The following is a 21,757-nucleotide window of genomic DNA, read 5'->3' as shown; positions in this document are numbered from 1 at the left end:
TGGAAAGTCTGAAGCTGGCCTAGAGGAGGCCAACCATACTAATGGGAAGAACCTGTGCTTTGAGGTCAGACAGCCAGGCCACCTCCAAGCTGTGTGACTGGGGACTAACCATCCCTACAAATGAATATAGTAATACTTACCTTTTAGGGCTGGTCTGAGAATTATCTCTAATGTATGCAAAGTACCCAGCAGAGTGCCTGACACAGAGCAGGTTCCCAATACGTAGAAGCTAATACATTTTGTCATTTTGCATAAGCCAACATTCTGGGGAAAGTCCAACAAGTGGATTCAGAAAACACAGGGACCAATCCCAATTCTGGTGCTTACGTAGATCCACAAACTCTAATCCCAGTTTTAATCCATCATTCTAAACCGAAGGCTCCCAGAGTGAACTGTCTTAAAAATAATTCCATGCAGACTATTCCTATGCTTAAAACCCCCATGACCACCCATTTGAAATCCAAACTCCTTGTATGCCAATGTCCCTATCTTTTCAGCCTTAACATTTGCTGTACTTTCCCTGCCCTCCTAACTCCTCCTATCCTACCCTTCCTGCACCCCTTCACACCAGCCCATCTGAAATACCATCATCCCTCGGTATCTGTGGGGGATTGGTTCCAGAACCTCTCAAGGATGCCAAAATCCTCAATGCTCAAGTCCCTGACACACAATGGCGTAGTATTTCCCTATAACCTATGCACATTCTCCCGTATACTTCAAATCATCTCTAGATTACTTATAATACCTAACACAATGTAAATGCTATGTAAATAGCTGTTATACTGTATCGTTTAGGGAATAATGACAAGGAAAAAAAGTCTGTACATGTTCCATACTGATGCAGTTTTTCCCAAATACTTTCAATCCGCAGCCGGGCTAAAGAGCCCACAGATATGGAGGATGACTGTAAATGGAGCTTGTGATAGGTACTAAGCACACTCCCATCCCCTGAAGGTACCTGAACACATACTCATCTTTCAATACCCAGCTCACCTATCAACTGTGCTTTGAAGCTTCAAAATCCATGTGTGCAGGTGCATGCATGCCCCAGATACTCACAAACCCCCCCACCATGCCTTCTGTACAGATTATACCTGTGACGCTAAAACACACTTAATGATTTACATATGAACTCCTTTTGGGAAAGCACTGTTTTATCTTTTGTGTCCCCAGCATCTAGCAATTGCCAGGAACAGAGTAATCTCAATAAATGTAAACTACATGCATAAATGAAAGCATACTTGATCGCCGCTTCACAGAAAATTGTGGGGACTGATAAAAATGAAAGGGACTAGACTGGGAAAACCAGGAAGATGAGAGGAGGAGAAGGAGAAAGAGAAAGAGAAAAAGGGAGAAAAGAAAAAGAGAAAAATTTGGGACATATTTAGGATAATTTGGAAATATAAGCTTTGGAATTGATAATCATAATTTTACCTAATGTTAACATAAGAGTGCTGCAGTCCAAAAAAACTCCCACATATCTGTTACTTCATTTTGACCCTCTTAAAAGGCCTATGAAGACAGCAGAGCAGGCATTACCTTCCCACTTTGCCGACAAAAAACCTGAAACCTAGAGCAGCACAATAACTTTCCCAAGAAAATAGGAATAAGACAATGGAACTTGGATTCAAACCCAGGGTGGCTTCCCTGCTGTCTGTACGGTATGTGGTCCTGCTATTGGATGCACCCGCCTCAATATCAAGGACTAACCAGATGAAACACAACAATGTGGGTTTTAATTTCCTTTTTCCTTACCAGATACATGTTGACATTCAGGAAAAAATCCAACCCTTAGGAATATTTCATTTAATGAACTTCATGTTGTTTTTTAAAATACCCATATCTCTCCAAGAGCACAGAATATAAAAGAGCACAGAACAAAAGAAAACAAATCAAGATTTGTCATGGGGGAGCCATCGCAGGCTAAAAACAAGGGCAGGGCAGGTAGTCTTCAGGGATCAAGAAGAGTGTCTCCCTGAAGTTTATAGGGCACCTCAGATGAACTGGCTGTCACCTGCTAATGCATCCAAGATTAATGATCAAGAAACAAGTGAACGTTAGTTTGCCCCGGGATGCCTTGTGCAGTGAGGTGAGAAGGAAGCTCAGAGTATGGACTGTCTAGTCTCTCAGACTCAGCTTAAGCAACACCCATCCTGAGGAAACTGTCTCTGCTTCCATCCTCAGAGCATCCCCAGCATCCATGTGACTCGTGGTATCAAGGTCTGCTTCAAGTCTGTCTCCTCCCTATGTTAAGAGTTCCTGAATGGCAGGAACCATTTCTTTCCTCTGCTAGTCTCAGAAGTTGGCCTAGAACCAAGAACATTCTTGTATTCTGCAAATATTTATTGAGCACATTTAACGTGCCAGATACTGTGTTTGAGATGAAGGATACCACAGTGAGAAGGACAGAGAGGAACAGATGACAACATCACGGTGGCCTAAATGCTGCAACAGACAGCACACGGCAAGAGGGTGAGTGGAGGGCTTCATGGAGGAGATGCCAGCACAGCTGAGGCCTGGCACACTGTAAGAATTCAGAAGAACGAGTGAAGCTGGGGAATTGTGTGGATCACAGCTTCTCAAAGCACAGCACAGAGCAGGGCTTCTCAAACAGTAACACGTACTCTAGTCACTTGGGGGTTGTGAGAATGCAGATTCCAAATTCAGTGGGATCTGAGAGTCTATATTTTCAACAGGATCCCAGGGGATACTGATGCTGTCAGTTGGTAAGCCACACTTTGAGTAGCAAGAGTGTAGAGTATTCCAGATATATGGATACATATAGATATTCCAATCTACACGCCAATCTTGTGACATACGAGTTACAGGTGAAATAATTACTCAGAGAGGTTAAGTAACTTTCCTGATGTCACACAGTAGGTGCCAAGCTAGAATTTGAACCTAGGGCCATCTAATCCCCCAGAACCTTTCTCCCTTCCACTGCATCATTCTGCTTTCTCAATAAATGTCTGTTAAAATCAATAAGCTACTGAGGACCCCAAAGTCAAAGGTAAATATTATATTTTTCCATCATTTGTACCATAATCTATATCTGTAGATCTTTAATTTTCTGACTGTACAGGCCTATGAATTTAAAAAAAAAAGACTTCTGAGAGTACATCCCCAATATGCACACTTAAATTATACACAAGTACATTTTTAAACATATGCAAAAATAAATATTAAAAAGGATGAGACAGTAACTTTGGAAGGCAGCGTTCAGACTGGAAACTCTGTGACTAAAGACAAAAGAACTGCACAGAAACTCCATACTCTAGTTGGTAAAGTTGTTTCTCATAGGTAAGGATTAACAATTCCATGTATACTGAACAAATAAGTCAATGATGGTAGTGGTGGGGCCAGTCTCTCACAGAGAGGGAAGTTACAGATAAACAAGAGAGGAAGAGAGAACAAACCCTGTGGGACTGGATTAAGTTAAACTTCTGTTTAACATAAATAGATGTTAACCAGATGGATAAATACATAAATAATTACAGATATGTGTAGATACATGGGTTTTCTAGCTCTATCCACTGAGGGGGCTTAGGAACAATGCCACACCAGGTCAAATCCCCCTTATGGAATTCCAAATAATTTCTCTAGATACTCCCCCCACCAGAAGGTAGTGCTCAGTTCCCACCCTCCCATCCCCCTGCCTTCAGCCCCAGAGTGTGGCCTGCACTGACTGATTTGCTTCCCAAGAACAGAGTATGGAAAGGCAACCAAACAAGCAACTTCCCAATGGAGAAACCTGGCAAACACTACCCTGGCCAGGTAATCAAGGTGAACATCACCAGCAACGGGTCAGCTGGGCACTGCTAATGCAGTGTGAGGGGGCGGTGCCTCAGCTCTTCCTCACTGTAAGGAACACATCAGGGAAACCTAAAGTGAGGAACACTCTGCAGAATGTCTGACCAGCACTCTTCAAAATTGTCAAGGTCACGGAAAACAAGGAAAAGCAAAGAAATGGTCACAAACCAGAGGAGACTAAGAAGACCTGAAGACTAAAGGTCATCTGCTATCCCACGTGGGACCCTGGGACAGAAAACGAAAGTAGTGGATAAACTAGTGAAATCTGAATAAAGGACAGAGTTTAGTTAATAGTGGGTTTCTTGTTGTAGCAAATGTACCCTAATAAAGTAAGATGTTCACAATAGGGGAAACTGGTAAGGCATATATATGGGAACTATCTGTGTTATCTTTGCAGATTTTCTGTAAATCTAAAACAATTTTAAAATAAAAAGGTACTTTTTAAAAGGATGAGATGGAATAAATATGTTTAATAATATTCTTCTTGTGTTCCAATGGCTTGTCTTGTACATACCCTCTGGGGAGAGTACTGTGCTGTTCTAATGCCTGAGTGCAGGGCTCACAAGTTCAAGTACCTTCAGAGGCCAGATGGCTAAGAAGAACATGAGAAGCAGGCAAGATGTAAGTACCAGGGAGTGGGGCTCTAGAGGATGGGAACGCACACACCCTGTCTAAAGGCATCCAAAATAAAATATTCTTAAAGCATGTCTAGGCCAGACATAAACTTGCAGGCTGAATTTCCCAGCCCATCCAGCCAGTTTGCTTCCTCTAAACTCAAGTATAGATATTGGAGACTGTAATGTCATTTTTACAGCAGAATTTATTTTACAGTTTTATATAGTTTCAGCATATTTATTTTTTGGAAGTTTTTATTAATATTAGGGCTTTGTGTACTTATATAGATTAAGTTTCTTGAGAAAAGGTCTCCTACCTTGTATTTCTTAGTTAAATATTGCTAACCTACTGATCTGGCTTGGTGTTTTAAAAAAAAAAAAAAAAAAACTGTTCCTGGATTCTTCCAAGGATGCCTCAGTTGATTTTTTTTTAACACTCACTTGCTATTTGACAAATTTTATTTTAAACTCTTCCAGAAAACAAATCATATAGTTCTCATCCTCTTATTCAATGTCTACTGTGTATAGTGTTACAGAATATCTTTGATTCCCCAGAGCAAATCTAATTTCAAACATTATACCTCATTGTCATTTATATGTTTTTTCAGATGACAGGTCCTCATATTTAATTTTAAAATGCAGTCATACTTTAACTGAATCATTTTAATGCTGGGGACATTGTTATGCAATGCATGTGGCTCCCACTCAACCACCAATCAATGTTATCATCCTAGAGCTTATCAAAAGGAAGGATGAGGAAAAGGACAGCAGCACGAATGAGAGGAGGCTGAGGCACAGGGTGATGGCCTGGTGTGGCACAGGCATGCATCACCCTGAGGACACCAGCAAGGCAGGTACAAATAAAACAGTGCCTTCAGCAGTGTTCAATGTCAAGTGGGAGGGAGACAAAACACTTAATTAACTGTGATACAACATGATCAGAGCTACAGCAGAGTGGGGAGGGCTCTGAAAAAATACTGTGGAAGCTTCCAGCACTGTGGGAAAGACGCTGGTGTCAGAAAAAGCTGAGTTTGGACCACAACAATGGCATTCATTAACTGTATTTTTGTTTTTTGTTTTTTGGTTTCTTTTGAGACAGAGTCTGGCTCTGTAGCCCAGGCTAGAGTGCAGTGGCATCATCATAGCCACTGGTCAACTCCTGGGCTCAAGCAGTCCTCCAGCCTCAGCTCCCAAGTAGTTGGGACTAGAGGTATATGCCACAAAGCCTAGCTAATTTTTTTTTTAAATTTTTTATAGAGACAGGGTCTCATTATTGCTCATGCTAGTTTTGAACTCCTGGCTTCAAGTGATCTTCCTGCCTTGCCCTTCCAAAGTGCTAGGACTATAGGTGTGAGCTACCATGCCTGACCTCATTAACTGTTACAAAGTATCTGCTGCAAAACTTAGGTTTTTTTCCCCATCACAAATGGAGATATTGACACATTACACGTTGTTGGTAAGATGAAATGAGCTCATCTTTTGTAACAAAAAGCAATAAACCTTTCAAAGATTAATAAGTCATGTCAAAAGGGCACAGGAACCAATTTAAGAAAGCTTGAGCAATAAGAATAATGACTAGTGGATCAAAACATTTAATCAATGAAAATCCATGAGTCTACAACGATACTCCATAAAAAGCGGGAGGAGATAAAACCCTAACTTCTCACCATATGAAGAAGCTCTTAAACAGTTCCTTACTTTGAAATTAGAAAGTAAAAGAAAAAGCATTTGTTTCTGTTTTTCTAGTAGGCAATATATATTTCTGGGGAATCAAATAGCCCCAGTAGTTGAGCTGAAAGTTCTAATTTATAAGATAAGGCCACTTTATAAAAGTAGAATAAATAATAGAGAAAACCATTTTATAAAATTTTAACGATATTATTAAATCAGGCAAAGATCATCAATTGATTTTAAAACCACTAGATGCATGGCCAATGCATTTTTTATGACTGCCAAAGTATAAACACCCGGAATACTCCAGTTACAAGAAGAAAAAACACAGTGGGCTCAGAACTTCACCGCCCCATCCAGGGGTCAATCTTAACCTCACTAATGGTGGGACAGCCAGAGACTGGGCATCTCTAGGTGATGCAACTTGAAGTACAACTTCACCTATGAAATATTCTAGGCAAAAATGTTTCATCTGAACCCAGTAAGCCTTTACATACAACTTCCAGTTCAAAGGAAATCAAGGGATAGAAGGAACAAATCAAATAGAACTGTGAGGAAGCAACTAGACAAATCCAAAAGGTAGGACATTTTACAGGACAACTGGTTTCTTCAACAAGTCAGTGTTCAAAAAAAAAAAAATGGTGCTAGCTTAAAACAAATTTAAGCAACATGGTGACCAGATGCAATGAGTGGTCCTGGATTATATACAGATTCAGACTAAATAGTATAATAGAATTTTGGGGTCAAATGGGAGAAACTTTAATATCATCTGTATCTTAGAAGAAATAAAAAATTACTGAAACAGAAAATGGAAAAGCACTACTTGAACAAAAGCAAGTTACAAAACAGTATTTATAGTGATCTAATTTTAATTTAGGGGAAAAACACACACATGGGTATATGTGTATGGGAGTTCACTAAAAAACAGATCCAGAGTGATATACACTCTGGTTTCACAGTAGTGATCTCTGGGCAGGAGGACAGTGAAATTTCACTCCTTTCAGTGTTGCTGTCTCAACTGTATTACTGGATTAGTTTTTGCTGACACTGCTTCTGTAATGATGAAACGTTTGCTGTTCCTCTGAAATGTCCCCATACTCTAACAGCCTGGCAATACTGCTCAGTGAGATCAGGACAGTGACAGTGCTAAATGCTTGTCATTTATGATAATGCCAATGACGACTTCATTTGATGAATAGTAAGTCCTCTAGCAGGAAGTAAGATGTGAAAAATCAGGGAGCTTGCAGGGAGGTTGAGCTAACAGAGGAGTACAAGGTAGATTCCATAGAAGTGACAGATGAGGCCAGCTGGAAAAGACCAAAGGAATTCAGCTGGAGGCAAGCAGGGGCTCAGCCAAGGTCATGGCCCCGTGTGGTCATGGAAAAGATCACAATGGTCTAGAGACCTTTATAGGGAAGAACCTGCAGTACTTCCTGGCTAGCTGGGTACTGCAGGTGGTGGAAGGACCATCTACGAGACCAGGGTATTAAGTTTCAAAGACTAAGTACATAAAGAGAAGCCAGAAGACTTCTATCACACACAAAACGGAGGGAAATGAGGCATATGAGGGAAATTACAGTATCCAGCAGTTTCAAATTTGGTGAAATGATGGACGATGAGTGAGGGCAGTGAGAAGATCAACCATGGGAGAAAAGTTCACAGATACTCCCAGAGAAAGTGATTTCATAAAAATGCCGAGGATTTAAACCACATGCTAGAAGGTTAAAAGGAGGGAAAAGACAAAAAAAGAAAAAGAAACAAGTATGTGTAGGAATACTCAAACTAGATGCAGAGTGATCATATTAAGTAGCAACAATGAAGTCTCTATTACTATGACTAATGTCAAATTTCTGCTGCCTAGAAAATTCTTAGTGTCAAATAAGGTAAACACAGGGTTAAACAAGGTATCATTGGTAGTTAGAAGATACAAAGATTACCAAAAACATGGATAAATCATTTGACAACTCAAAAGTTATCAAGACGAATTCATTTATATTGCATAATGCATAAAACCATGTCCTGAAGACTACAGTAAATGAGTTCATTTATTCTTTGTTTTGCAAGAATAAGAACCCAAAACTACTAAATATCTAGAAAGATCAGAAACATTCATTACTAAAAGCATCATTTATAAAAAGAGTGTTACGTAAATCTCATTAATACAGTATTAATGTTCTTTAAGTTCTGTGGTCCAGGGGAAATGATAAGATTAAGAATTTTAACTTAAATAAACAAATTCTCAGAGGACTGCCACTCGATGGCCTACTTGAAAACAAGAGATTTTTAACTCATGAATGCACAATATGAACTTTTTTAAAAATGGAAGAGTACAACTCAAATAGATTAATGAGAATACAGATGGAATCCCAGTCCAGGAGCCCTGCTAAATTCTGTTTACCTGCCATCCTGACAGGTGGTTCAGGCAGGTCTGCACAACATCATCAGAATCCATACTCCCGCTGGCTAATCCTCCTCCATTCTCCATCTCAGGTACCAGAGGCAGCACCTGCTCAAACCTTGCAGCCAGCCATCCTTGTCCTTTAACCTCACACTCCACGCTGATTTGCATCATAAGGTACTGTTGACAGGAGAAGCCTCTGAAAAATGGCCACACCTCCCTACTCCCACCTCGGTGGTCCCATTTCAGACCCTCACCATGTGCCCTGTTGACTATCTCAGCGAACAGATCCTTCACACCTTTTGTCATAATTATTCCTGAGTATTTCATGTGTTTTGAAGGTAATGCCAGTGCCAAAAAAAGATGCTACATAAGGATCAGGTAAGGTTTATCCCAAGAATGCAAGGTTGGTTTAATGTTCTAAAACCAATCAATGTAAGTCACCATATTAACAAACTAAGAAAGAAGAACTATATAATCATATCAAAAGGCACATTAAAAAGCATTTGAGAAAATCCAGCATCCATTCTTGGTTTAAAAAAAAACTCTCAACAAACTAGAATAATGGTTCAGAAAGGTAAAATAATTATCTTCCATGTTATGGAACTGCTTTTAAAGTCGGCCAAAGCATTTTCTACTGTATCTGACTCTCTTTATGCATCTGGTCTTATACTTGCTGTCTTGCTTCTCTTTCTTGTTTCAAAATTTTGGCATGGATGCGGAGAGATAGGAACACTCAGACACTGCTGGAGGGACTGCAAACGAGTACAACCTCTGTGGAAAGTAACATGGAGATACGTCAAAGAGCTAAAAGTAGAAGTACCATTTGATCCAGCAATCCCATTACTGGGCATCTACCCAAAGGAAAAAAATACATTCTATAAAAAAGACATCTGTACTGGAATGTTTATAGCAGCACAATTCACAATTGCAAAGATGTGGAAACCTAAGTGCCCATCAATACATGAGTGGATTAATAAAATGTGGTATAATATACACCACGATGTTCTACTCAGCCACAAAAAACAATGGTGATCTAGCACCTCTTGTATTATCCTGGATAGAGCTGGAGCCCATTCTACCAAGTGAAATATCACAAGAATGGAAAAACAAGCACCACCTGTACTCACCATCAAACTGGTATTAACTGACTTAACTGACCAACAGTTAGTAGTAACATTCATTGGGTATTGGGCAGGTGGGAGGGGGGAGGACAGGATGGGTATATTCACACCTAATGGGTGTGGTGTGCACTGTCTAGGCGATGGACACGTTTAAAGTTCTGACTTGGGCAGGGCAAAGGCAATGTACATAACCTAAACATTTGTATCCCTGTAATATGCTGAAATAAAAAAATTTTTTTTAATTTTCCTTAGAGCCTGTTATTTATAAAGCAGTGATTTTCTTCATCATAGGATGTCTTACGCATAATCTGAGATGGACACCAACAAATTCTTCGTATCCTGTCTTCCTTGGCAGAACAAGGAAGAAAACATAGGACATTTCAGTTTTGGTTTTACAAAGGCAATAAATTTAGCTAGAGTAGGTCATATATTATTACTCCCTATGGTCTAAGGTGGCTCCATGGCCCATATATAGAGTGTGGATCTTTAAAGTGGCATTCAGGATTCTTCACTTGTGCTCTCACCTTATTTTTCATTTCATCTTTCATTGTCATACTTCAGCAGAGTGGCTCCAAATATGTAAAAGAAGCCCATTCCTTCTTGTTTTTGCTTGGGCTGGTCCCTCGTCTTGGAATGCCTTTCTTACTCTGCTGACAGGAAGGATGACTCTTCCTCCTTTCTGCCTACCTCCTTCACAAGCCGCTCATGATCCTTTTAACAGTAACTCTCATTTATCAAGCACCCATAATATGCGAGATCAGGGAAAGGTAAAACAGCATTTTCTTCCTTTGTGGAGCTTAGGGTTTAGTGGGATGACAGACTGCTGATGACTCCATCAAACAATGGTTTGAGACCACAGGACCTCTGGTCCCAGAGAGGGGATGCAGGAGTTGCTGCCTCTCTTCAGTCCCAGGACACCCGGTCATTTTCTGCAGTTGGGTTCTGTGTAATCTGCTTCACTGTAAGAACTCTCGTTGATATTACTAAGGACTATCTCCATTTTGCAGATGACTTGAAGTAACCTGTCTACTGTGACAAAGCTGGTAAAAAAGCTTCAGGCAGATCTTTCTAGATCTGTCTGAAGCCAAATAAATGTAGGGGTTTTTTTTTCCTCCTTTGTTTTGCCTGTTTCAATAGTGGAGATATTTCCAGGGGGTGAGGGATAGAATTCTTTTGTTTGATGTCATCTCTATTTAAACTGCTTTGGATTTTTTAGGAACTAATAATGTCACCTAAATGTCCTTACCCAAGGCAAACATATTTGCTTTCTGTCAGTCATTCTGAATAGCAAACCTAACTCAATTTTCTTGTTTGGCAAGAATGCAATAAAAGAACACATTTCTTCCTACTGTCTGTTTCTATACCCCATTGTCTTCACATGAGTCATGCTGAATACAGTGGCAGAAGCTGGTTTTCAGATAATAGTTCACAAGTCTTACCTAGCACTGTGAAGGTGCCTCACAATTCCTATGGACACTGCAGATGAATCACCAGACACTTCCTGGCGACAGGGTCTCACACTCAAAGATTTGAAGGTTTCTGGTGCTGTGCTCTATTAATCCTAACCTGTGGAAATGCCTTAGACTGGAGCAGGGCTGTCCAGTTTATGCATTTGCTAGACATGTATTTCTACACTTCCCCCAAATAAGCATTTTAATGCCTAGATTTAATTTTAATTGTATGCTTTTGTTATGTTCAAACTTATATCACAAATGTTTATGAAAATTCTTTCTCAGGAATCCAGGTACTATAAATCAGTCACTGAGGCACCTCTAACTGAAATACTTAGAGAAAGCTCACCCTGTGCCAATTTCTGTGAGGTACATCAGAAAGGTCCAGATGTATTCTTAAGGATGCTTACAGTTTAGACCCACAGACAACAAAAAATGCAAAACAAATTGAAAAATATTTCATCTTGTAAGGCAGTGGTCCTCAGAGTGGGGACCCCATAGCAACAGTAGCATCACCTGGACTTATTAGAAATGCAGATTCCCCAACCCCCATCCAGACCTACTGAAAACAGGGCCCAGCAAGCTGCGTGTTAACAAGCCCTCCAGGTGATTTTGTCGCATGCTGACATTTACAAGCCACTGTCTCAAGGCACTGGTATAACCAGAGGTAGCACATGATCAATAGGAAAATGAATTAAGAGAGCACAGCAATTCTTTAGAAGCCATTTCATTTTCTTGTCCATTCATTTGACATTTACTGGGAGCCTACTATGTGTCAGCCCCTGTACAAGGTCCTACGAATGCAAAGATTAATACAATATCATCCTCAGTTCTCATTAACTCACAATCTACTGGGGGAAATTAGGCATATAAATAATTTAAAATGTTGGCAGTTGATGCCGACATTCCACACAATGTCCTGACTTCAGCACAGTCAATCATCACTGGCACAGGCTGCGAACAGCCTGCATGGTCATGTTCCTCCTCTTACACTCTATCTCTGCAGCAATTTGCTCACGAGCTACCTGAAATAATGAGCATTTTACACTCCCATTTCTTTACTTTCCTACATAGCACTCATCCCAACCTGGCATTTGTTTGCTGTTTGTTCCTTCTACCAGAATGTAAGCTCTGGGACTTTGTCTTCTTCACTGTTAACCCTTCAGCATCCACAACTGGCCATGCATTAGTTGCTCACTAGATATTTGTTGAATGAATGAATTAGACAAGACGTTGCAGAGGGTTCAGATGAACAGTGATTATCACAGAAGGCAAAAGTTCTAAAGTGTCACAGAACCTCAAGGAACATTCCTATGACCTCTCTCTGTCCTGAACATTTGTTTTAGAATTCCGCATGCAGCAGACTCCCTCATCTCTTACGTCTAAATTTCTTATTAAGTTTTGAAATTGTTGAGCAGATTAAAGGATTCCTTTGAAGCTTTTATGCTTAAACTTTATAGAAAGAAATTCTCTGTCTCTGTAACTATTACTGGGATAGATTAGAAATAATTTGGAACTGAATTGGATTTGCCATTTTGTAAGCTTTCTTATCTACCAGGGCTAATAGCAGACATTTAACTCCTTACAATAGCACAGGAGAAAGTATTATTATCTGCAATTCACAGATAGGAAACTGAGGGTCAGATAGCCTGAAAAGCTTATACTCGACTGCTCTATAAATATGGCTTGAATCAATAGAGAATGTTGTATATCCCATAATAAGTTTGACAACTTAGAAATTATATATAGAGGGGCAGCGTGATATCATGGAAATAGCACAAGCTGTGGATTCAGACATTTCTGGGCTTGAATTTTAACTTCTACTTAGCAACTGCTTGACCTTGGGCATATTATTTAATCCTTCTGAGCTGGTCAGTAATTTCCACTTGAATAATGTGAAGTTGTAGTCATGAGGCAAGTTATCTGTAAATACTGTTAAAGTGCTAAATCCCCCTGGCGTAACATCCCTCGCCTCTCTGTCCCACATACCTCCCTGGCCTTGGCATGTTCAACTGCTTGCCATCCTCAGGTGCAGCTGGGAAGCAGCTCAGGGGCAGCTGGGGAGGGCTGGGACCACGAGTTCTGGGATCTGATGGCCCGCTGCTATTGGGGTGATTCCAGGCGAGTTACCCAACATGTCTAAGCCGCCTTGTCTTCATCTAGAACAGAAGTGCTGAGAGCAACTTCACCTCACAGGCTGTCTTCCCCATCACCTTCTCTGCCTGGTGAATCCCACCCCGCAGCCTTCACTCCTCCTGACTCCTCCTGCTCGGGGTGCATCCCTCCCCCAGCTTCCCATGCCTCCCCTGCCTTTCCCATGCTGTTTGTCTCCTCTCCTCACTTCCCTTCACTCCCACCCCTTTTCCCACCCAGCAAACAGATTATTGCACTAATGCCCTGGGCATAAACGGATAATTACGGTATTGCCTGTCCCCAAGGAAGTCAGTAGTACCGACTGCATACCTTTATGACAAGAACACTGTTGGGCTTTGATGCTTATATGTACATTCCTGCCCAGCTCTCTGTAAGCTTTTGAAAGGCAGTAAGTCCATCTTACTGAGCCTGCAGCCACAGTACCACAAACACATCAGGGTTCTGTAAATGTTCAGTGAATAAATGGCATAATATAGTGGTCATCAACCTTTTTGGCACCAGGGACTGGTTTCATGGAAGACACTTTTTCCATGGACCGGGGGCAGGAGATGGTTTCGGGATGATTCAAGTGCATTACCTTTACTGTGTACTTTATTTCTATTGTTATTATATTGTCACTCACCATTCACTGACAGGGTTTTGATATGAGTCTGCAAGCAATTGATTTATTATGGTCTCTGTGTAGTCATACCTCTCTGCTAATGATAATCTGTGTTTGAAGCCGCTCCCCAGTGCTAGCATCACTGCCTCAGCAGTCTCACTCTGTTGCCCGGGCTAGAGTGCCATGGCGTCAGCCTCACTCACAGCAACCTCAAACTCCTGGGCTCAAGCAATCCTTCTGCCTCAGCCTCCCGAGTAGCTGGGACTACAGGCATGTGCCACCATGCCTGGCTAATTTTTTCTATATATTTTTAGTTGTCCAGATAATTTCTTTCTATTTTTTAGTAGAGACGGCGTCTCGCTCTTGCTCAGGCTGGTCTCAAACTCCTGACCTCGAGCAATCCTCCCGCCTCGGCCTCCCAGAGTGCTACGATTACAGGCGTGAGCCACCACGCCCAGCCCCATTTTTGTTTTTTAATGTTAAACCAACCTTGCATTCTTCAGAGAAACCCCAGTCAATATTTCACATATTTTTGGACAGCATATGCTAAATTTTTGCTTAAAACGTTTGTATCTATGTTCAGGAGGGCTATTGGTCTGTCCTACTGGTGGTTTTGTTTTGTGGTTTGGGAAGTTTTTTTCCATAATCTTGTATCTGGTTTTGGTATCAGAGTAATGTTGATCTCATAGAATGACTTAAGAAGTATTCCTTCTTTTTAAGTTGAAAGAAGAGTTTATGTAGATTTCATATAATTTCCCGCTTAAATGTTTGGTAAGATGCATGAATAAAGCCACCTGGGCCTGGAATTTTCTCTATAGAAGATTTTAACAAAAAAAATCCTATTACCTTAGTGGATATAGGGATATTCAGGTTATCTATTTCTTTCTATGAGTAAGCTTTGGTATGTTGTATCTTTCAGGAAATTTGTAATTTCATCTCAGTTTTCAAATTTATTAGCATAAAGTTGTCTATAATGTATCCCTGTTATCCTTTTAATGTCTATAAAATCTGTGGTGATTCCAGCTCTCTCATTTCTAATGTTGGTAATTTGCATCTTTTCTCTGTTTAATCTGGCTCAAAGTTGATAAATTTCACTGATTTTTCTCAAAGAATAAGCTTTGCTTGCCTAGTCTACAGTAGGTTTTTTGTTTCCTATTTCACTGATTTCTGCTGTGGTCTTTATTTATTATTTCCTTTTCTACTTACTTTGGGTTAATTTCCACATGTTTTCCTAATTTCCTAAAGTTGAAGCACAATCCCTGGCTCCTATGGGAGGTGCCCATGAATGAAACTGTAGCTATTATGCCTACCTGCTGAAATTGTAAAAGATAAGATGTTGTTGACAAGGGTGATCAAGTACCCACAAGCTCTCCAAAGCCAAATGTGCACAGAGCCTAAGAGAGGGCCTGGCCCCTTCCCCCTGGCAAACTCTGGTTTTGTTACGATTTCAAAATTGCTTCCCAGGAAGCTATAAGCAGGTGTGAAGTGTTTACAGAGCAATAATGTAGATGGAGGGGAGAATGGAATCTATTTAGCAGCCAGAGAGCACACTATGACAAATGGCTGCAGCAGTCTTTGCTGGAGTTGGCTCTCTGACTATTCCGCAGTTGTTCCAGCCTCTCAAAATGCTGTATGCTCCAGGGCTCAGCTGGCTCCTACATCTCCATGTAGTCCAGCTCTGGGGGCTGTGAGTTGGATGCTTTGGATGGACAAAACTACAGGTAGCCTCTAGAGACACACAGCACAGTCCAACTCAGGTGAAAAGCCTCCTGCTGCCTGGGTATTTCTGCAGCCCAAGCTCGGGACAAGCACCCCAGAGCTTTGGCCCCTCTCAGGAGCCCTTGCCCTGTCCTTGTCATGCTGCCATATTATATGCACATTGTAACCAACTTAGAAGGTAGACACTACCCTCGCTTTATTGTTGGGAAAAGCAGTGCTAAGGAGCACTAAGTAACTGGCCTAAGGGCCACATCTGATCTGGACAAAGACCAGGCTCCAGGTCATGGGGGTGACCCCATAGCCCTGCTTATTCCAGAGCTGCTCTTGCTGTTAACAACCAGCAGGTCAGCGACTGACCTGGACTCACTGACCAAATCTCATTTTTCTCTTTACAAAGAAGAACGAAGTCCCAACTGATTTGGCCCAGCTTTATTTCCTTCCCCTGCCAGGCTCTTTTATTATTTAAGCCTCCCAACAACCCTATGAAGGAAGCATCATTGTTCCCTTTTATAGACGGGGAAGTTGAGAGTCAGAGAGGCTTTATTGTAGAGTCTGGCTTATATAAATATTATTTTTAATATGCATCCACTTTACATAATCTCTATTTTCAATCCAGGAAGAGTCTTCACAAGGTATGCAGGAAAAACAGTCCCAAACATGGACAGACACAATCACTGCTAGCTAAACAGGAGAAGACATCTTTCTGGAAAATGTGAAGAAACACATGTTATCTTTTCCCACTTCTTGGGGTGCTCCCTAGAAGCAGCTTTCACTGAGTTACTTGTTTCCATGACTACGCCATTCCTCGGTGATAATTTTATAGGTTTAGCACGATTCCAATTAAATCGCATCATTCCTGCTTCAGGGAGAAGGGCTCTGTAACGAGCTCATGGTGCCAGAGGCCCCCACAGACAGCACCATAAGCCACTTCACTTATACAGGCCCTGCTCCGCTCCTCAGAGAAGCTCAGCTCTACCACAGAAGACAAATCTTGACAAAGGAAAATGCCATGTCATTTCATAGGTTTGAAATTACCACACATTCACCACCAATGGATCTTAGACAAACTGAATTGCTCCCTTTTACCCCTGATAGCTCCCAACATCCCACCCTGCTGGCCCCTTTGATGGTGCCTTGTCTGTTACCAGGAATGACCTTCTCTGACCTTTCATGTCAAATCCTACCCTTCTTAAGGATTGAACCCCAGGATGAGGATTAGCAGAAAGGATGTGGATCCACGCCCTTACTCCATCACCCACCAACTCCGTGAACTTGGGCAAGTCTTCCCTAAATTCCAGTTCCCCACTCACTCATAGGATACTTGAAAGGATTGAGCAAACTTAGGAATGTAAAGCATTGAGCACAGTTCCTGGCCCATAGAGCACAGTCTGTAAATATTAATTCTTTTACTCTCAGTTTCCCAGGAAAAGGCACCAATGGAGGAGGATCCCAGGACATTCGAATTTCAGTGTGGCTGAGGGGTAGAATGGGAGTTCTGAGACAGAGAGAACCAACAAGCTGGATGGTCCATCGGGTCAAAGCATAAAGGGGCTTGAGTGCAAAATACAGAGGCTCTGGAATTCTGGTCCACAAGTAAAATTGAGGAGAAAGATGTAGTAGGAGAAGAAGGTGTCACAGTGCAATGGACAGAGACCAATAGGGATGATTTAGATAGTGTGACATTATCCCAAGGAGCCTCGGTTTTCTAATTGGAGGATAATACCATCTACTCAAACAGCTCTCATGAGACTCTAGAAGGACAATTTATATATAAGTGCCTGATACACAGGACTTGCTTAGTAAATGGTAATTATATTTAAATAGTTACATTTAAATACATCTACAAACCTTCATCTATATCTATATACATTTATCATCATTCAAACAGAAAAACACCACATTCACTCTTGCAACATCCAATTGAAGAAAACAAAATTCATGCCATAGGCACCATTACTCAACCAAGTGTGAACAATATCTCCTAAATTTTGAAATTTTACACTAAACTGTAAGAGTTTATCCTGTAGGAGAAAGAAAAATCCTCTCATCATCTAACAGAGTGCCTGAAATGTGTTAGATGCCCCCAAAAGAAGTATGAGTGAATAAAAAATGAAGGAAGGAACTGATGATGAACTTAGCATGCCTACGAAACACTTCACAGCCTGGCCACAACTTCCCTTCAGCCCTGCACAATGTTCCTGTGCTCCAGGACACCAAACACACAGCAGCATGCTATGCACATGCAGACCTCAGTGCCTTTGCACATGCCATTTCCAACTTCAGGAATACCCTCTCCACCCCGATTTGCTGGCTCACTCCAGTTTGTTCTTCCTTCAATATACCATTTAAGGACCACTTCCTCTGATAGGCCTTCATTGACTTCCTCTGCACAACCATAGCAATGAGCACTACCTGTATTCTAGTTATTTTTTTGTTTTATTTTGTTTCCTTCTATCTTGCCCACCAGCCCATGAGTTTCTTGAAGTCAAGAGCTGTCTGATGCATCCCGATGTGCCCATCATCTGGCATGCTGCTCAGCACATAGTAGGTGCTTAGTAAACAATGCTGAGTGACTGCCCAGTACTAACTACATTTCATTTGCTGACTTATATGGCAGCCCCCCCAGTTAGAGGGCACCTAAAAAGTAGGCCCCTGAATTCAATCACTGTGTCCCACCTGACAGGGCCGAGCATGATAGGTGACCCACAACTGGAACAAAATATAATATTGTGCTTTAATTAAGCAAACACGTAGAGTGAGGGTGAATCAGAAAGGCCCCTGAACCCAGCCTTGGTGGAGAGTCAGCACTGCTGGGATAGGAACCCGTCCAAAGGAACGCACCACCCAATGTGCCGGACACATGCTCAGGGCCAGAGGCACAGGAACACAGTGGTGTAAGGTGGAGCTGCCACATCTGGCCCCACTGCATCAGTGCAAAATGGATGGAGGGACAAGGAGTAAACAGGCAAAATGAAGACCTCATCTTTGGCCTCTACCCAGGAAGAGGTCTGGAATAGCACAACAAAGGGTGAAAGGAAGATACAAAGCAGCATGAAGTTGAAAAGTAAACTCTGGGGGACAACTGGAATCTGAGAGTGGGGCTGCTCCGTGGAGAAGGTGGCAGTGGCAGTGGACAGCCTCTGACAGGATTTGAGTGTGGAGAGACAAAGGAGTGGATACTAGTCAGCTCCTTTCCCATGGATGAGTCCATATACCTGTGTCTGAATTTACATCATAATACAAATAAATGCAGCACTCCACAGTGGCCTCAGAACCATTTACAAACAAATGTAAGCACCCTGGTCCCCCAAATTTCATAAGGGTACCCATGCCAGCTAATCCCTACTATAATAAAGGGAAATAAACAATAAAAGGAATCACACATTGAACAAAGTAATGGAGAAGGCTATAAGGAGTTCAAGTGCTCAGACAAAAGCACACGGATGATCTACATATAAAAGTTCACCTGCTTTCACACCAAAAAACCCAGCAGAGCTGCCAGAAGTTACTATAAAACTTAAGCCTTTCTATTACTCTGTCAACATTTAGGAAATAAACACTTGAGATATTGATGGGCTCAAAGCACCATCTTTCCAAATAAGCATTTTTCATTCCATCCTCAGCTTTGAAAGAATAACCAGAAAGCATGTGGAGCTGAGGGCGGCACTTCCAGAATGGCTTATTAAGAAGTGTGGCTAAACCTCTGCCCAGATAGCAAAGATAAAAATGGACAAAGCCATCAAGAACAATCATCTAAAGACTTTTCAAACTGAGCAAAGGCATATAACAAATTGAGAAGAATTTACTCGTGAAAATCTACTTGGTCTTGATAAGAATAAGGGAGACTGCATTTAACCAGGGGCTGTTCCCTTCACTCCGCCTACCCTAGCTTCTCAGTGCACGAGCTCAGCCTGGGCAGGGGAGGCAGGTGGGAAGACTGGCAGCTCCACTGCCTGCTGGAAGAGGCTGAATTTTTTTGGAGCAGAGAGTGGAAAACCCATGTCCAGGGGTGTCATCAAAAATAACAGCAGATCTCAGGAGCAAACAATCAGGGAATGCTAACATTATAGCTCGCCTGAAGTCACAAAACTAGTTGGGACAAACAACAAAATGGCACAGACCAGCCAGAAAATTAACAGAAAGATCCAGGTGCATGAAAGAGGAAAAGAGAGGTCAGACACAGTGGCTCATACCTGTAATCCTAGCACTCTGTAAGGTTGAGGCAAGATGATCTCTTGAGCTCAGGAGTTTGAAACCAGTCTGAGCGCTGAGCAAGAATAAGACCCCAACTCTATGAAAAATAGAAAAAAACTCAGCCAGGCCACCTGTAGTCCCAGCTCCTCAAGAGGCTGAGGCAGGAGGATGGCATGAGGTTGCTGTGAGCTAGGCTGATGCCATGGCATGCTAGCCCGGGCAACAGAGCCAGACGCTGTCTCAAACAAAAAGGAAGAAAGAAGAGCAAAAGAAGGCCTGGTAGCACCCCATTTATCCCTGGTGGCCTGCACATGCAGAAGCCCACACACTCAGGAGAAACCAGAGAAGGCCCCAGTGAGCCACTGGTCCCTGGCTCAACGTGAGGCCTTATGAATTTAGAGAGGAAAAACCAGGTATTCCCAAGGCACATGTAGATCCATTGGTGAGGGGTGGAAGCCTCGCTGAATCAAAGTTTAAGCACAACTCTAATCACGTATTGGATCACTAAGCCCCACTGAACCTGGAGTAAGCCCCAGGAATCCAGGTGAACAATAAAAATAACAATTAGGAAGTGACAAACAAGCAGAGACTTCGCACACTGTGGGGGAAACAGACTCCACAAAAATGTCAAGGCAAATTAAAAAACAAACAAATAAGAACAGCAACAAGCACCACCTCAAGGAAGGAAGGGAGGTTTAGAATCCAACATGTTACAATATATTACCTAAAAGGTCCACCTTTCCACAAAAAATTATGAAACATGCAAAGAAAAAGGAAAGTATGGCGCATACACAGGAAAACTAGCAGTTTCTGAGGGAGACACTCTCCGCCTGATTTCCTGAGGGGCATTCTTTTCCATCTCTTTAGCCTTTACCCACCACCAACAGTCTTACTACCAAACCAGTACTGATCATCTGTTCAAAACCAGACACCAGCTGAGTGAGACGTCACTAGCAGCAGAAAGACCCTGGGTGACATAAACCTTCCTCTCTTCAACATTCTTCATTCCAAAGCTACTGCTGTCTCCAGAAAGCCATCGTGGCCACCGGCAGCATCCCTGACAGCTCTAAGAGGAGACTGTGTGTTGCTGCGGGTAAGAGAGAAGCGTGCTGGCTGCTCTCTGTGGCAGACAGGAGCTGAGGCCACACACTGGGGCTGAGCTTCAGTGGCAGAGGTAACGATGCTGAGGTACATAAACACAAAGTCTGAGGGTGGCGAGGATGAGGTATAGGAAGGCTGGGGGTGGTGTGAAACCAAGGGCCTTCTAAAAAAGTCCCCTCTCCAGCCTCCTCCCCACCCCTCCCTGTCCCAGCTCTGCCCCAGCAGCATCCTATGCTTTGTGGCCCCATGTGTGTGTCATGCTGTTTGCTCCTCTGTGCCTGTGCTCCCTCTGCTGGGAATCTCCGCCCCACACCCAGCCCCCTGGCTAACACAAGAGCCCCACCACGCAGCAACCAAGCAGCTGTGAGGGACAGCACTCCAGTGATGGAGGGCTCCCAGCTATACCAACACCCTCTTTCTTCACTGCAGAGAAAAGAACAAGGGAGAAGACCCTCCCCCGCAACCTAGCTCCTTACAGTTTTGATCCACTGATATGACTTCTGTCAACCACAACTGGCCGTGACCTCACTTTCGACAGCATCTCACATTCCTCTACCTTTCACCTGTGTTTACTCAGAGCAGCCCCAATCCCTCAAAATCTGTTGTACCCTAACTCACAAGCATCTTGGCTGAGTCATTCTTATGGTCCTAACCAGCCAATGCACCTCTTAATTTTGGCATAAGGACTACAAACAGCATTTCAAAGGCTGCCACTAAACACATGCTCGCCTGAAAGTGACTGTGCGGCCTGCCCAGTCTCAGCTTTTAAGACCTTCAGTCCACTGGCCACACACACTGTCCCCAGCCTGGCTCAAACAACCAGCGCTTCAGCGCTTTCCCACACGCTGATCACACAAAAACTGGGTGCTCTAGGACAGACCCCTCCTTGGAGCCAGCTGTCCCTGCTCCTGCTGGACCTC

At 42.4% G+C, this 21,757-nt stretch overlaps 1 protein-coding gene across 4 annotated transcripts in view; it reads right to left on the bottom strand.

The window, feature by feature from the left end:
* The window catches only part of TRAPPC9 (trafficking protein particle complex subunit 9), a 600,839-nt gene that overhangs the window by 403,485 nt on the left and 175,597 nt on the right, over positions 1-21,757 (bottom strand). The gene's annotated exons all lie outside the window — the stretch shown is intronic.

Source organism: Lemur catta, chromosome 9, assembly GCF_020740605.2.
Source record: "Lemur catta isolate mLemCat1 chromosome 9, mLemCat1.pri, whole genome shotgun sequence".
NCBI lineage: Eukaryota > Metazoa > Chordata > Mammalia > Primates > Lemuridae > Lemur > Lemur catta.
The sequence above is the reverse complement of the archived record's forward strand: the minus strand, read 5'-3'. Positions and strand labels throughout refer to the sequence as shown.